The sequence below is a fragment of the Procambarus clarkii genome, chromosome 46 (genome assembly GCF_040958095.1).
Source record: "Procambarus clarkii isolate CNS0578487 chromosome 46, FALCON_Pclarkii_2.0, whole genome shotgun sequence".
Lineage (NCBI taxonomy): Eukaryota > Metazoa > Arthropoda > Malacostraca > Decapoda > Cambaridae > Procambarus > Procambarus clarkii.
In genome coordinates, this window is record NC_091195.1 from 37,563,783 (window position 1) to 37,581,975 (window position 18,193).

Below are 18,193 nucleotides of genomic sequence, written 5' to 3' on the forward strand. Positions count from 1 at the left end.
TTAGTTAATTCCAATGAAAACACATTGATTTTTATCATTTGGATTGGAAACAACATTGTCATATGTCTTTTCTTGGATCTAAATAATACGAAACCTCGCTCTATGATTCGAAGTTAAAATCCACAAATTTGGAATAATAGTGATTTTTTCACGTTTTCATGTAGTTTGATATTACGTAAATATATTCATTTTTACCAATATTTCGATACTATTTCATGTAGTATCACGATATGTGATTTGGCCTTCATATCTCAGATTTCCGCATAATATTGCATTTTAAGCAAGTTTTCTTGCATTTTTGTTTCGTACTAAACATCATCGAATTTAGCAATATTTTGACGTTTATCATCCCCTTTTCCTTTATGTGATTTAAACAAAATATCATCGAATTAGGCAATATTTTGCCGTTTTGCACGTTTTTGCGAATTTTCAGTTTAATTGTAATACTTCATATAATATACGATAAAAATGATACAAACACATAATTGATTAGATAATAACCTTAAATACTTCATTTTCAATCATCTATTTGTTTCTCGTTAAAATACTGAGTAAGATATTGAAAAGGGGAGAAGTTCGGTTTTTATTGCATATATCGACGTTTCAGCCGGAAGAGAGCGGTTTTACGTGTACATCTTCCATCGGTAATATAAACGGAAAATCAGGAACATTTTAGTAAATTCTAAAGAAAACAAATTGATTTTTATCATTTGTATTGGAAACCACATTGTCATATGTCTTTTGTTGGATCTAAATAATACGAAACCTCGCTCTATGATTCGAAGTTAAAATCCACAAATTTGGAATAATAGTGATTTTTTCACGTTTTCATGTAGTTTGATATTACGTAAATATATTCGTTTTTACCAATATTTCGATACTATTTCATGTAGTATCACGATATGTGATTTGGCCTTCATATCTCAGATTTTCGCATAATATTGCATTTTAAGCAAGTTTTCTTGCATTTTTGTTTCGTACTAAACATCATCGAATTTAGCAATATTCTGACGTTTATCATCCCCTTTTCCTTTATGTGAGTTAAACAAAATATCATCGAATTAGGCAATATTTTGCTGTTTTACACGTTTTTGTGAATTTCCAGTTTATTGTTGATAATTCATTATATATACGATAAAAATGATACAAACACATAATTGATTAGATAATAGCCATAAATACTTCATTTTTAATCATCTATTTGTTTCTCGTTGAGAAACATTAAGTAAGAAATAAAATATTAAGTAAAACTGAGTAAGATATTGAAAAGGGCAGAAGTTCTGTTTTTATTGCATATATCGACGTTTCAGCCGGAATAGAGCGGTTTTACGTGTATATCTTCCATCGGTAATATAAACGGAAAATCAGGAACATTTTAGATAATTCTAATGAAAAGAAATTGATTTTTATCATTTGGATTGGAAACAACATTGTCATATGTCTTTTGTTGGATCTAAATAATACGAAACCTCGCTTTATGATTCGAAGTTAAAATCCTCAAATTTGGTATAATAGTGACTTTTTCACGTTTTTCATGTAGTTTTATATTACGTAAATATATTCATTTTTACCAATATTTTGATACTATTTCATGTAGTATCACGATATGTGAATTGGGCTTCAAATCTCAGAATATCGCATAATATTGCATTTTAAGCAAGTTTTCTTGCATTTTGTTTCGTACTAAAAATCATCGAACTTAGTAATATTTTGACGTTTATCATCTCTTTTTTCCTTTATGTGATATAAACAAAATATCATCGAATTAGGCAATATTTTGCAGTTTTTCCTCGTTTTGTAAATTTCCAGTTTATTGTTATTAATTCATTAAATATACGATAAAAATGATACAAACACATAATTGATTAGATAATAACCTTAAATACTTCATTTTCAATCATCTATTTGTTTCTCGTTAAAATACTGAGTAAGATATTGAAAAGGGGAGAAGTTCGGTTTTTATTGCATATATCGACGTTTCAGCCGGAATAGAGCGATTTTACGTGTACATCTTCCATCGGTAATATAAACGGAAAATCAGGAACATTTTAGTTAATTCTAATGAAAACACATTGATTTTTATCATTTGTATTGGAAACAACATTGTCATATGTCTTTTTTTGGATCTAAATAATACGAAACCAAGCTTTATGATTCGAAGTTAAAATACTCAAATTTGGTATAATAATGACTTTTTCACGTTTTTTATGTAGTTTTATATTACGTAAATAAATTAATTTTTACCAATATTTCGATACTATTTCATGTAGTATCACGATATGTGATTTGGCCTTCAAATCTCAGAATATCGCATAATATTGCATTTTAAGCAAGTTTTCTTGCATTTTGTTTCGTACTAATAATCATCGAATTTAGCAATATTTTGACGTTTATCATCTCCTTTTTCCTTTATGTGATATAAACAAAATATCATCGGATTAGGCAATATTTTGCAGTTTTTCCACGTTTTGTAAATTTCCAGTTTATTGTTATTATTTCATTATATATACGATAAAAATGATACAAACACATAATTGATTAGATAATAACCTTAAATACTTCATTTTCAATCATCTATTTGTTTCTCGTTAAAATACTGAGTAAGATATTGAAAAGGGGAGAAGTTCGGTTTTTATTGCATATATCGACGTTTCAGCCGGAATAGAGAGATTTTACGTGTACATCTTCCATCGGTAATATAAACGGAAAATCAGGAACATTTTAGTTAATTCTAATGAAAACACATTAATTTTTATCATTTGTATTGGAAACAACATTGTCATATGTCTTTTGTTGGATCTAAATAATACGAAACCTCGCTCTATGATTCGAAGTTAAAATCCACAAATTTGGAATAATAGTGATTTTTTCACGTTTTCATGTAGTTTGATATTACGTAAATATATTCATTTTTACCAATATTTCGATACTATTTCATGTAGTATCACGATATGTGATTTGGCCTTCATATCTCAGATTTCCGCATAATATTGCATTTTAAGCAAGTTTTCTTGCATTTTTCTTTCGTACTAAACATCATCGAATTTAGCAATATTTTGACGTTTATCATCCCCTTTTCCTCTATGTGATTTAAACAAAATATCATCGAATTTGGCAATATTTTGCCGTTTTTGCACGTTTTTGCGAAATTTCAGTTTAATGGTATTAATTCATATAATATACGATAAATATGATACAAAACACGTAATTGATTAGATAATAAACTTAAATACTTCATCTTCAATTATCTATTTGTTTCTCGTTGAAATACTGAGTAAGATATTGAAAAGGTGAGAAGTTCGGTTTTTATTGCATATATCGACGTTTCAGCCGGAATATAGCGGTTTTACGTGTACATTTTCCATCGGTAATATAAACGGAAAATCAGGAACATTTTAGTTAATTCTAAGAAAACAAATTGATTTTTATCATTTGTATTGGAAACAACATTGTCATATGTCTTTTGTTTGATCTAAATAATACGAAACCTCTCTCTATGATTCGAAGTTAAAATCCACAAATTTGGAATAATAGTGATTTTTTCACGTTTTCATGTAGTTAATATTACGTAAATATATTCATTTTTACCAATATTTCGATACTATTTCATGTAGTATCACGATATGTGATTTGGCCTTCACATCTCAGATTTTCGCATAATATTGCATTTTAAGCAAGTTTTCTTGCATTTTGTTTCGTACTAAAAATCATCGAATTTAGTAATATTTTGACGTTTATCATCCTCTTTTCTTTTATGTGAGTTAAACAAAATATCATCGAATTAGGCAATATTTTGCTGTTTTTACACGTTTTTGTGAATTTCCAGTTTATTGTTGATAATTCATTATATATACGATAAAAATGATACAAACACATAATTGATTAGATAATAACCTTAAATACTTCATTTTCAATCATCTTTTTGTTTCTCTTTAAAATACTGAGTAAGATATTGAAAAGGGGAGAAGTTTGGTTTTTATTGCATATATCGACGTTTCATCCGGAATAGAGCGATTTTACGTGTACATCATCCATCGGTAATATAAACGGAAAATCAGGAACATTTTAGTTAATTCCAATGAAAACACATTGATTTTTATCATTTGGATTGGAAACAACATTGTCATATGTCTTTTGTTGGATCTAAATAATACGAAACCTCGCTCTATGATTCGAAGTTAAAATCCACAAATTTGGAATAATAGTGATTTTTTCACGTTTTCATGTAGTTTGATATTACGTAAATATATTCGTTTTTACCAATATTTCGATACTATTTCATGTAGTATCACGATATGTGATTTGGCCTTCATATCTCAGATTTTCGCATAATATTGCATTTTAAGCAAGTTTTCTTGCATTTTTGTTTCGTACTAAACATCATCGAATTTAGCAATATTCTGACGTTTATCATCCCCTTTTCCTTTATGTGAGTTAAACAAAATATCATCGAATTAGGCAATATTTTGCTGTTTTACACGTTTTTGTGAATTTCCAGTTTATTGTTGATAATTCATTATATATACGATAAAAATGATACAAACACATAATTGATTAGATAATAGCCATAAATACTTCATTTTTAATCATCTATTTGTTTCTCGTTGAGAAACATTAAGTAAGAAATAAAATATTAAGTAAAACTGAGTAAGATATTGAAAAGGGCAGAAGTTCTGTTTTGATTGCATATATCGACGTTTCAGCCGGAATAGAGCGGTTTTACGTGTATATCTTCCATCGGTAATATAAACGGAAAATCAGGAACATTTTAGATAATTCTAATGAAAAGAAATTGATTTTTATCATTTGGATTGGAAACAACATTGTCATATGTCTTTTGTTGGATCTAAATAATACGAAACCTCGCTTTATGATTCGAAGTTAAAATCCTCAAATTTGGTATAATAGTGACTTTTTCACGTTTTTCATGTAGTTTTATATTACGTAAATATATTCATTTTTACCAATATTTTGATACTATTTCATGTAGTATCACGATATGTGAATTGGGCTTCAAATCTCAGAATATCGCATAATATTGCATTTTAAGCAAGTTTTCTTGCATTTTGTTTCGTACTAAAAATCATCGAACTTAGTAATATTTTGACGTTTATCATCTCTTTTTTCCTTTATGTGATATAAACAAAATATCATCGAATTAGGCAATATTTTGCAGTTTTTCCACGTTTTGTAAATTTCCAGTTTATTGTTATTAATTCATTAAATATACGATAAAAATGATACAAACACATAATTGATTAGATAATAACCTTAAATACTTCATTTTCAATCATCTATTTGTTTCTCGTTAAAATACTGAGTAAGATATTGAAAAGGGGAGAAGTTCGGTTTTTATTGCATATATCGACGTTTCAGCCGGAATAGAGCGATTTTACGTGTACATCTTCCATCGGTAATATAAACGGAAAATCAGGAACATTTTAGTTAATTCTAATGAAAACACATTGATTTTTATCATTTGTATTGGAAACCACATTGTCATATGTCTTTTGTTGGATCTAAATAATATGAAACCTCGCTTTATGATTCGAAGTTAAAATCCTCAAATTTGGTATAATAGTGACTTTTTCGCGTTTTTCATGTAGTTTTATATTACGTACATATATTCATTTTTACCAATATTTCGATACTATTTCATGTAGTATCACGATATGTGAACTGGCCTTCAAATCTCAGAATATCGCATAATATTGCATTTTAAGCAAGTTTTCTTGCATTTTGTTTCGTACTAAGAATCATCGAATTTAGTAATATTTTGACGTTTATCATCTCCTTTTTCCTTTATGTGATATAAGCAAAATATCATCGAATTAGGCAATATTTTGCAGTTTTTCCACGTTTTGTAAATTTCCAGTTTATTGTTATTAATTCATTAAATATACGATAAAAATGATACAAACACATAATTGATTAGATAATAACTTTAAATACTTCATTTTCAATCATCTATTTGTTTCTCGTTAAAATACTGAGTAAGATATTGAAAAGGGGAGAAGTTCGGTTTTTATTGCATATATCGACGTTTCAGCCGGGATAGAGCGATTTTACGTGTACATCTTCCATCGGTAATACAAACGGAAAATCAGGAACATTTTAGTTAATTCTAATGAAAACACATTGATTTTTATCATTTATATTGGAAACAACATTGGCATATGTCTTTAGTTGGATCTAAATAATACGAAGCCTCGTTCTATGATTCGAAGCTAAAATCCACAAATTTGGAAAAATAGTGATTTTTTCACGTTTTCATGTAGTTTGACATTACGTAAATATATTCATTTTTACCAATATTTCGATACTATTGCATGTAGTATCGCGATATGTGATTTGGCCTTCATATCTCAGATTTTCGCATAATATTGCATTTTAAGCAAGTTTTCTTGCATTTTTGTTTCGTACTAAACATCATCGAATTTAGCAATATTTTGACGTTTATCATCCCCTTTTCCTTTATGTGAGTTAAACAAAATATCATCGAATTAGGCAATATTTTGCTGTTTTTACACGTTTTTGTGAATTTCCAGTTTATTGTTGATAATTCCTTATATATACGATAAAAATTATACAAACACATAATTGATTAGATAATAACCTTAAATACTTCATTTTCAATCATCTATTTGTTTCTCGTTAAAATACTGAGTAAGATATTGAAAAGGGGAGATGTTCGGTTTTTATTGCATATATCGACGTTTCAGCCGGAATAGAGCGATTTTACGTGTACATCTTCCATCGGTAATATAAACGGAAAATCAGGAACATTTTAGTTAATTCCAATGAAAACATATTGATTTTTATCTTTTGGATTGGAAACAACATTGTCATATGTCTTTTCTTGGATCTAAATAATACGAAACCTCGCTCTATGATTCGAAGTTAAAATCCACAAATTTGGAATAATAGTGATTTTTTCACGGTTTCATGTAGTTTGATATTACGTAAATATATTCATTTTTACCAATATTTCGATACTATTTCATGTAGTATCACGATATGTGATTTGGCCTTCATATCTCAGATTTCCGCATAATATTGCATTTTAAGCAAGTTTTCTTGCATTTTTGTTTCGTACTAAACATCATCGAATTTAACAATATTTTGACGTTTATCATCCCCTTTTCCTTTATGTGATTTAAACAAAATATCATCGAATTAGGCAATATTTTGCCGTTTTTGCACGTTTTTGCGAATTTTCAGTTTAATTGTAATACTTCATATAATATACGATAAAAATGATACAAACACATAATTGATTAGATAATAACCTTAAATACTTCATTTTCAATCATCTATTTGTTTCTCGTTAAAATACTGAGTAAGATATTGAAAAGGGGAGAAGTTCGGTTTTTATTGCATATATCGACGTTTCAGCCGGAAGAGAGCGGTTTTACGTGTACATCTTCCATCGGTAATATAAACGGAAAATCAGGAACATTTTAGTAAATTCTAAAGAAAACAAATTGATTTTTATCATTTGTCTTGGAAACCACATTGTCATATGTCTTTTGTTGGATCTAAATAATACGAAACCTCGCTCTATGATTCGAAGTTAAAATCCACAAATTTGGAATAATAGTGATTTTTTCACGTTTTCATGTAGTTTGATATTACGTAAATATATTCGTTTTTACCAATATTTCGATACTATTTCATGTAGTATCACGATATGTGATTTGGCCTTCATATCTCAGATTTTCGCATAATATTGCATTTTAAGCAAGTTTTCTTGCATTTTTGTTTCGTACTAAACATCATCGAATTTAGCAATATTCTGACGTTTATCATCCCCTTTTCCTTTAAGTGAGTTAAACAAAATATCATCGAATTAGGCAATATTTTGCTGTTTTTACACGTTTTTGTGAATTTCCAGTTTATTGTTGATAATTCATTATATATACGATAAAAATGATACAAACACATAATTGATTAGATAATAGCCATATATACTTCATTTTTAATCATCTATTTGTTTCTCGTTGAGAAACATTAAGTAAGAAATAAAATATTAAGTAAATCTGAGTAAGATATTGAAAAGGGCAGAAGTTCTGTTTTTATTGCATATATCGACGTTTCAGCCGGAATAGAGCGGTTTTACGTGTACATCTTCCATCGGTAATATAAACGGAAAATCAGGAACATTTTAGTAAATTCTAAAGAAAACAAATTGATTTTTATCATTTGTATTGGAAACCACATTGTCATATGTCTTTTGTTGGATCTAAATAATACGAAACCCCGCTCTATGATTCGAAGTTAAAATCCACAAATTTGGAATAATAGTGATTTTTTCACGTTTTCATGTAGTTTGATATTACGTAAATATATTCGTTTTTACCAATATTTCGATACTATTTCATGTAGTATCACGATATGTGATTTGGCCTTCATATCTCAGATTTTCGCATAATATTGCATTTTAAGCAAGTTTTCTTGCATTTTTGTTTCGTACTAAACATCATCGAATTTAGCAATATTCTGACGTTTATCATCCCCTTTTCCTTTATGTGAGTTAAACAAAATATCATCGAATTAGGCAATATTTTGCTGTTTTACACGTTTTTGTGAATTTCCAGTTTATTGTTGATAATTCATTATATATACGATAAAAATGATACAAACACATAATTGATTAGATAATAGCCATAAATACTTCATTTTTAATCATCTATTTGTTTCTCGTTGAGAAACATTAAGTAAGAAATAAAATATTAAGTAAAACTGAGTAAGATATTGAAAAGGGCAGAAGTTCTGTTTTTATTGCATATATCGACGTTTCAGCCGGAATAGAGCGGTTTTACGTGTATATCTTCCATCGGTAATATAAACGGAAAATCAGGAACATTTTAGATAATTCTAATGAAAAGAAATTGATTTTTATCATTTGGATTGGAAACAACATTGTCATATGTCTTTTGTTGGATCTAAATAATACGAAACCTCGCTTTATGATTCGAAGTTAAAATCCTCAAATTTGGTATAATAGTGACTTTTTCACGTTTTTCATGTAGTTTTATATTACGTAAATATATTCATTTTTACCAATATTTTGATACTATTTCATGTAGTATCACGATATGTGAATTGGGCTTCAAATCTCAGAATATCGCATAATATTGCATTTTAAGCAAGTTTTCTTGCATTTTGTTTCGTACTAAAAATCATCGAACTTAGTAATATTTTGACGTTTATCATCTCTTTTTTCCTTTATGTGATATAAACAAAATATCATCGAATTAGGCAATATTTTGCAGTTTTTCCACGTTTTGTAAATTTCCAGTTTATTGTTATTAATTCATTAAATATACGATAAAAATGATACAAACACATAATTGATTAGATAATAACCTTAAATACTTCATTTTCAATCATCTATTTGTTTCTCGTTAAAATACTGAGTAAGATATTGAAAAGGGGAGAAGTTCGGTTTTTATTGCATATATCGACGTTTCAGCCGGAATAGAGCGATTTTACGTGTACATCTTCCATCGGTAATATAAACGGAAAATCAGGAACATTTTAGTTAATTCTAATGAAAACACATTGATTTTTATCATTTGTATTGGAAACCACATTGTCATATGTCTTTTGTTGGATCTAAATAATATGAAACCTCGCTTTATGATTCGAAGTTAAAATCCTCAAATTTGGTATAATAGTGACTTTTTCACGTTTTTCATGTAGTTTTATATTACGTACATATATTCATTTTTACCAATATTTCGATACTATTTCATGTAGTATCACGATATGTGAACTGGCCTTCAAATCTCAGAATATCGCATAATATTGCATTTTAAGCAAGTTTTCTTGCATTTTGTTTCGTACTAAGAATCATCGAATTTAGTAATATTTTGACGTTTATCATCTCCTTTTTCCTTTATGTGATATAAGCAAAATATCATCGAATTAGGCAATATTTTGCAGTTTTTCCACGTTTTGTAAATTTCCAGTTTATTGTTATTAATTCATTAAATATACGATAAAAATGATACAAACACATAATTGATTAGATAATAACTTTAAATACTTCATTTTCAATCATCTATTTGTTTCTCGTTAAAATACTGAGTAAGATATTGAAAAGGGGAGAAGTTCGGTTTTTATTGCATATATCGACGTTTCAGCCGGGATAGAGCGATTTTACGTGTACATCTTCCATCGGTAATACAAACGGAAAATCAGGAACATTTTAGTTAATTCTAATGAAAACACATTGATTTTTATCATTTATATTGGAAACAACATTGGCATATGTCTTTAGTTGGATCTAAATAATACGAAGCCTCGTTCTATGATTCGAAGCTAAAATCCACAAATTTGGAAAAATAGTGATTTTTTCACGTTTTCATGTAGTTTGACATTACGTAAATATATTCATTTTTACCAATATTTCGATACTATTGCATGTAGTATCGCGATATTTGATTTGGCCTTCATATCTCAGATTTTCGCATAATATTGCATTTTAAGCAAGTTTTCTTGCATTTTTGTTTCGTACTAAACATCATCGAATTTAGCAATATTTTGACGTTTATCATCCCCTTTTCCTTTATGTGAGTTAAACAAAATATCATCGAATTAGGCAATATTTTGCTGTTTTTACACGTTTTTGTGAATTTCCAGTTTATTGTTGATAATTCCTTATATATACGATACAAATTATACAAACACATAATTGATTAGATAATAACCTTAAATACTTCATTTTCAATCATCTATTTGTTTCTCGTTAAAATACTGAGTAAGATATTGAAAAGGGGAGATGTTCGGTTTTTATTGCATATATCGACGTTTCAGCCGGAATAGAGCGATTTTACGTGTACATCTTCCATCGGTAATATAAACGGAAATCAGGAACATTTTAGTTAATTCCAATGAAAACATATTGATTTTTATCTTTTGGATTGGAAACAACATTGTCATATGTCTTTTCTTGGATCTAAATAATACGAAACCTCGCTCTATGATTCGAAGTTAAAATCCACAAATTTGGAATAATAGTGATTTTTTCACGGTTTCATGTAGTTTGATATTACGTAAATATATTCATTTTACCAATATTTCGATACTATTTCATGTAGTATCACGATATGTGATTTGGCCTTCATATCTCAGATTTCCGCATAATATTGCATTTTAAGCAAGTTTTCTTGCATTTTTGTTTCGTACTAAACATCATCGAATTTAACAATATTTTGACGTTTATCATCCCCTTTTCCTTTATGTGATTTAAACAAAATATCATCGAATTAGGCAATATTTTGCCGTTTTTGCACGTTTTTGCGAATTTTCAGTTTAATTGTAATACTTCATATAATATACGATAAAAATGATACAAACACATAATTGATTAGATAATAACCTTAAATACTTCATTTTCAATCATCTATTTGTTTCTCGTTAAAATACTGAGTAAGATATTGAAAAGGGGAGAAGTTCGGTTTTTATTGCATATATCGACGTTTCAGCCGGAAGAGAGCGGTTTTACATGTACATCTTCCATCGGTAATATAAACGGAAAATCAGGAACATTTTAGTAAATTCTAAAGAAAACAAATTGATTTTTATCATTTGTCTTGGAAACCACATTGTCATATGTCTTTTGTTGGATCTAAATAATACGAAACCTCGCTCTATGATTCGAAGTTAAAATCCACAAATTTGGAATAATAGTGATTTTTTCACGTTTTCATGTAGTTTGATATTACGTAAATATATTCGTTTTTACCAATATTTCGATACTATTTCATGTAGTATCACGATATGTGATTTGGCCTTCATATCTCAGATTTTCGCATAATATTGCATTTTAAGCAAGTTTTCTTGCATTTTTGTTTCGTACTAAACATCATCGAATTTAGCAATATTCTGACGTTTATCATCCCCTTTTCCTTTAAGTGAGTTAAACAAAATATCATCGAATTAGGCAATATTTTGCTGTTTTTACACGTTTTTGTGAATTTCCAGTTTATTGTTGATAATTCATTATATATACGATAAAAATGATACAAACACATAATTGATTAGATAATAGCCATAAATACTTCATTTTTAATCATCTATTTGTTTCTCGTTGAGAACATTAAGTAAGAAATAAAATATTAAGTAAATCTGAGTAAGATATTGAAAAGGGCAGAAGTTCTGTTTTTATTGCATATATCGACGTTTCAGCCGGAATAGAGCGGTTTTACGTGTACATCTTCCATCGGTAATATAAACGGAAAATCAGGAACATTTTAGTAAATTCTAAAGAAAACAAATTGATTTTTATCATTTGTATTGGAAACCACATTGTCATATGTCTTTTGTTGGATCTAAATAATACGAAACCCCGCTCTATGATTCGAAGTTAAAATCCACAAATTTGGAATAATAGTGATTTTTTCACGTTTTCATGTAGTTTGATATTACGTAAATATATTCGTTTTTACCAATATTTCGATACTATTTCATGTAGTATCACGATATGTGATTTGGCCTTCATATCTCAGATTTTCGCATAATATTGCATTTTAAGCAAGTTTTCTTGCATTTTTGTTTCGTACTAAACATCATCGAATTTAGCAATATTCTGACGTTTATCATCCCCTTTTCCTTTATGTGAGTTAAACAAAATATCATCGAATTAGGCAATATTTTGCTGTTTTACACGTTTTTGTGAATTTCCAGTTTATTGTTGATAATTCATTATATATACGATAAAAATGATACAACACATAATTGATTAGATAATAGCCATAAATACTTCATTTTTAATCATCTATTTGTTTCTCGTTGAGAAACATTAAGTAAGAAATAAAATATTAAGTAAAACTGAGTAAGATATTGAAAAGGGCAGAAGTTCTGTTTTTATTGCATATATCGACGTTTCAGCCGGAATAGAGCGGTTTTACGTGTATATCTTCCATCGGTAATATAAACGGAAAATCAGGAACATTTTAGATAATTCTAATGAAAAGAAATTGATTTTTATCATTTGGATTGGAAACAACATTGTCATATGTCTTTTGTTGGATCTAAATAATACGAAACCTCGCTTTATGATTCGAAGTTAAAATCCTCAAATTTGGTATAATAGTGACTTTTTCACGTTTTTCATGTAGTTTTTATATTACGTAAATATATTCATTTTTACCAATATTTTGATACTATTTCAATGTAGTATCACGATATGTGAATTGGGCTTCAAATCTCAGAATATCGCATAATATTGCATTTTAAGCAAGTTTTCTTGCATTTTGTTTCGTACTAAAAAATCATCGAACTTAGTAATATTTTGACGTTTATCATCTCTTTTTTCCTTTATGTGATATAAACAAAATATCATCGAATTAGGCAATATTTTGCAGTTTTTTCCACGTTTTGTAAATTTCCAGTTTATTGTTATTAATTCATTAAATATACGATAAAAATGATACAAACACATAATTGATTAGATAATAACCTTAAATACTTCATTTTCAATCATTCTATTGTTTCTCGTTTAAAATACTGAGTAAGATATTGAAAAGGGGAGAAGTTCGGTTTTTATTGCATATATCGACGTTTCAGCCGGAATAGAGCGATTTTACGTGTACATCTTCCATCGGGAATATAAACGGAAAATCAGGAACATTTTAGTTAATTCTAATGAAAACACATTGATTTTTATCATTTGTATTGGAAACCACATTGTCATATGTCTTTTGTTGGATCTAAATAGTATGAAACCTCGCTTTATGATTCGAAGTTAAAATCCTCAAATTTGGTATAATAGTGACTTTTTCACGTTTTACATGTAGTTTTATATTACGTACATATATTCATTTTTACCAATATTTCGATACTATTTCATGTAGTATCACGATATGTGAACTGGCCTTCAAATCTCAGAATATCGCATAATATTGCATTTTAAGCAAGTTTTCTTGCATTTTGTTTCGTACTAAAAATCATCGAACTTAGTAATATTTTGACGTTTATCATCTCTTTTTTCCTTTATGTGATATAAACAAAATATCATCGAATTAGGCAATATTTTGCAGTTTTTCCACGTTTTGTAAATTTCCAGTTTATTGTTATTAATTCATTAAATATACGATAAAAATGATACAAACACATAATTGATTAGATAATAACTTTAAATACTTCATTTTCAATCATCTATTTGTTTCTCGTTAAAATACTGAGTAAGATATTGAAAAGGGGAGAAGTTCGGTTTTTATTGCATATATCGACGTTTCAGCCGGGATAGAGCGATTTTACGTGTACATCTTCCTCGGTAATACAAACGGAAAATCAGGAACATTTTAGTTAATTCTAATGAAAACACATTGATTTTATCATTATATTGGAAACAACATTGGCATATGTCTTTTGTTGGATCTAAATAATACGAAGCCTCGTTCTATGATTCCAAGCTAAAATCCACAAATTTGGAAAAATAGTGATTTTTTTCACGTTTTCATGTAGTTTGACATTACGTAAATATATTCATTTTTACCAATATTTCGATACCATTGCATGTAGTATCGCGATATGTGATTTGGCCTTCATATCTCAGATTTTCGCATAATATTGCATTTAAGCAAGTTTTCTGCATTTTTGTTTCGTACTAAACATCATCGAATTTAGCAATATTTTGACGTTTATCATCCCCTTTCCTTTATGTGAGTTAAACAAAATATCATCGAATTAGGCAATATTTTGCTGTTTTTACACGTTTTTGTGAATTTCCAGTTTATTGTTGATAATTCCTTATATATACGATAAAAATTATACAAACACATAATTGATTAGATTAATAACCTTAAATACTTCATTTTCAATCATCTATTTGTTTCTCGTTAAAATACTGAGTAAGATATTGAAAAGGGGAGAAGTTCGGTTTTTATTGCATATATCGACGTTTCAGCCGGATTAGAGCGATTTTACGTGTACATCTTCCATCGGTAATATAAACGGAAAATCAGGAACATTTTAGTTAATTCCAATGAAAACATATTGATTTTTATCTTTGGATTGGAAACAACATTGTCATATGTCTTTTCTTGGATCTAAATAATACGAAACCTCGCTCTATGATTCGAAGTTAAAATCCACAAATTTGGAATAATAGTGATTTTTTCAGTTTTCATGTAGTTTGATTTTACGTAAATATATTCATTTTTACCAATATTTCGATACTATTTCATGTAGTATCACGATATGTGATTTGGCCTTCATATCTCAGATTTCCGCATAATATTGCATTTTAAGCAAGTTTTCTTGCATTTTTGTTTCGTACTAAACATCATCGAATTTACAATATTTTGACGTTTATCATCCCCTTTTCCTTTATGTGATTTAAACAAAATATCATCGATTAGGCAATATTTTGCCGTTTTTGCACGTTTTTGCGAATTTTCAGTTTAATTGTAATACTTCATATAATATACGATAAAAATGATACAAACACATAATTGATTAGATAATAACCTTAAATACTTCATTTTCAATCATCTATTTGTTTCTCGTTAAAATACTGAGTAAGATATTGAAAAGGGGAGAAGTTCGGTTTTTATTGCATATATCGACGTTTCAGCCGGAAGAGAGCGGTTTTACGTGTACATCTTCCATCGGTAATATAAACGGAAAATCAGGAACATTTTAGTAAATTCTAAAGAAAACAAATTGATTTTTATCATTTGTATTGGAAACCACATTGTCATATGTCTTTGTTGGATCCTAAATAATACGAAACCTCGCTCTATGATTCGAAGTTAAAATCCACAAATTTGGAATAATAGTGATTTTTTCACGTTTTCATGTAGTTTGATATTACGTAAATATATTCGTTTTTACCAATATTCAGATACTATTCATGTAGTATCACGATATGTGATTTGGCCTTCATATCTCAGATTTTCGCATAATATTGCATTTTAAGCAAGTTTTCTTGCATTTTTGTTTCGTACTAAACATCATCGAATTTAGCAATATTCTGACGTTTATCATCCCCTTTTCCTTTATGTGAGTTAAACAAAATATCATCGAATTAGGCAATATTTTGCTGTTTTTACACGTTTTTGTGAATTTCCAGTTTATTGTTGATAATTCATTATATATACGATAAAAATGATACAAACACATAATTGATTAGATAATAGCCATAAATACTTCATTTTTAATCATCTATTTGTTTCTCGTTGAGAAACATTAAGTAAGAAATAAAATATTAAGTAAAACTGAGTAAGATATTGAAAAGGGCAGAAGTTCTGTTTTTATTGCATATATCGACGTTTCAGCCGGAATAGAGCGGTTTTACGTGTACATCTTCCATCGGTAATATAAACGGAAAATCAGGAACATTTTAGATAATTCTAATGAAAAGAAATTGATTTTTATCATTTGGATTGGAAACAACATTGTCATATGTCTTTTGTTGGATCTAAATAATACGAAACCTCGCTTTATGATTCGAAGTTAAAATCCTCAACTTTGGTATAATAGTGACTTTTTCACGTTTTTCATGTAGTTTTATATTACGTAAATATATTCATTTTTACCAATATTTTGATACTATTTCATGTAGTATCACGATATGTGAATTGGGCTTCAAATCTCAGAATATCGCATAATATTGCATTTTAAGCAAGTTTTCTTGCATTTTGTTTCGTACTAAAAATCATCGAACTTAGTAATATTTTGACGTTTATCATCTCTTTTTTCCTTTATGTGATATAAACAAATATCATCGAATTAGGCAATATTTTGCAGTTTTTCCACGTTTTGTAAATTTCCAGTTTATTGTTATTAATTCATTAAATATACGATAAAAATGATACAAACACATAATTGATTAGATAATAACCTTAAATACTTCATTTTCAATCATCTATTTGTTTCTCGTTAAAATACTGAGTAAGATATTGAAAAGGGGAGAAGTTCGGTTTTTATTGCATATATCGACGTTTCAGCCGGAATAGAGCGATTTTACGTGTACATCTTCCATCGGTAATATAAACGGAAAATCAGGAACATTTTAGTTAATTCTAATGAAAACACATTGATTTTTATCATTTGTATTGGAAACCACATTGTCATATGTCTTTTGTTGGATCTAAATAATATGAAACCTCGCTTTATGATTCGAAGTTAAAATCCTCAAATTTGGTATAATAGTGATTTTTTCACGTTTTCATGTAGTTTTATATTACGTACATATATTCATTTTTACCAATATTTCGATACTATTTCATGTAGTATCACGATATGTGAACTGGCCTTCAAATCTCAGAATATCGCATAATATTGCATTTTAAGCAAGTTTTCTTGCATTTTGTTTCGTACTAAAATCATCGAATTTAGTAATATTTTGACGTTTATCATCTCCTTTTTCCTTTATGTGATATAAGCAAAATATCATCGAATTAGGCAATATTTTGCAGTTTTTCCACGTTTTGTAAATTTCCAGTTTATTGTTATTAATTCATTAAATAACGAAAAATGATACAAACACATAATTGATTAGATAATAACTTTAAATACTTCATTTTCAATCATCTATTTGTTTCTCGTTAAAATACTGAGTAAGATATTGAAAAGGGGAGAAGTTCGGTTTTTATTGCATATATCGACGTTTCAGCCGGATAGAGCGATTTTACGTGTACATCTTCCATCGGTAATACAAACGGAAAATCAGGAACATTTTAGTTAATTCTAATGAAAACACATTGATTTTTATCATTTATATTGGAAACAACATTGGCATATGTCTTTTGTTGGATCTAAATAATACGAAGCCTCGTTCTATGATTCGAAGCTAAAATCCACAAATTTGGAAAAATAGTGATTTTTTCACGTTTTCATGTAGTTTGACATTACGTAAATATTTCATTTTTACCAATATTTCGATACTATTGCATGTAGTATCGCGATATGTGATTTGGCCTTCATATCTCAGATTTTCGCATAATATTGCATTTTAAGCAAGTTTTCTTGCATTTTTGTTTCGTACTAAACATCATCGAATTTAGCAATATTTTGACGTTTATCATCCCCTTTTCCTTTATGTGAGTTAAACAAAATATCATCGAATTAGGCAATATTTTGCTGTTTTTACACGTTTTTGTGAATTTCCAGTTTATTGTTGATAATTCCTTATATATACGATAAAAATTATACAAACACATAATTGATTAGATAATAA